The sequence below is a fragment of the Poecilia reticulata genome, linkage group LG8 (genome assembly GCF_000633615.1).
Source record: "Poecilia reticulata strain Guanapo linkage group LG8, Guppy_female_1.0+MT, whole genome shotgun sequence".
NCBI classification, from domain to species: Eukaryota; Metazoa; Chordata; class Actinopteri; order Cyprinodontiformes; family Poeciliidae; genus Poecilia; species Poecilia reticulata.
The window spans coordinates 27,190,545-27,191,806 of NC_024338.1; the positions used below are offsets into that span (position 1 = coordinate 27,190,545).

At 50.6% G+C, this 1,262-nt stretch overlaps 1 protein-coding gene across 3 annotated transcripts in view; it reads right to left on the reverse strand.

Annotated features, from left to right (window-relative positions):
* mvp (major vault protein) overlaps positions 1-1,262 on the reverse strand; it is a 10,455-nt gene that overhangs the window by 5,005 nt on the left and 4,188 nt on the right. The gene's annotated exons all lie outside the window — the stretch shown is intronic.

The following is a 1,262-nucleotide window of genomic DNA, read 5'->3' on the forward strand; positions in this document are numbered from 1 at the left end:
TCGGCCAGAATTATGATAATGAATATATGTGAACCTGTAGGTGGATTTACAAAGAGCCATTTGTCATTTTAACGTCATTAAACAGGTTCTGGTTCTGGTTCAGTGAGCTGCTGTTCCATAACCGGATCAGCCGGTCGTCTCAGTGATCAGTTGGATCTAATCCAGGATGGACTTTGTCCTTCAACAGGCTGCGACCCTTCAGGATTCCTGCCAGGAACCACACCCAGCGGTTCCTGGAAGCAGAACAATAATCTGAGGCGTGGCTGCAACCTGTCAGCAGAAACCGGGTCCGCTGCTCCGACCCGGTTTCACCTGATCCAATTCAGAGGCCTGATCCGCTCACGGGTCAGAACCGACTTCCTGCTGTTTGTCGGGTCCGTTTTTCTGCTTCAGCAGCTTCACATTTAAATCCGTTTTCAGAAGCAGGTCAAAACTTCTGGTGTGAAAACAGAACCGACCCAAAGAACAGAGCAGCTGGAGGAACCAGAAGGGAAAACCCAAAAACCCTCAGGAGCAACTCGGAACCAGAGGCTAGCTAAGGAGCTAGCTGCGCTAATGCTATAGCTGTATAGAAACACATTATTCAATGAAAGCTAATGCTAACTTACCGCACCAACACAGTGTTTAGTGGAAGCTAATGCTAACTTCCTAAACCTGGGGTCTCAGTATAACGAGCATCCGTGACGTTCCGTTCGGATGAAGGCGGCCTGGTCGTTATGGTCGCGTTTGAATCGGATAGTAAAGGTTACGGGTCGCATTCGGAAAGAATCCGACCTTTTCTGTTCAGACCGTCATGAAAAGATCAGATGCAGGTCGAATTACGTCAAAAACCCGGAATTGGGTCACTTTATTCTGCAGTGTGAACGCAGTTTATTCCACTTGGCGTCGCTCTTGTTCTACGTTTATGTATGTTTCATACACGTCTTTATGTATGAAACATACATAAAGACGTGTATGTATGAGAGCATCATGGACGCTCTCCACGCATCAAGACGCATGGAGGACGTCTGGACGCGTGACGTCATCACCGCTTCTACTGGTTCCAGCAGCGCGGCGGCGGATGGCGAGCAGCCCGGTGCCATTAATGGTAGGAAGTACCGGAATGGCGACTGCAGGGAAGGGAAACTGGTACCGGACTGGTCCATCATCCGCCTGGTACCGGACTGGTCCATCATCCGCCTGGTACCGGACTGCCTGGTACCGGACTGGTCCATCATCCGCCTGGTACCGGACTGGTCCATCATCCGCCTGGTACCGGACTG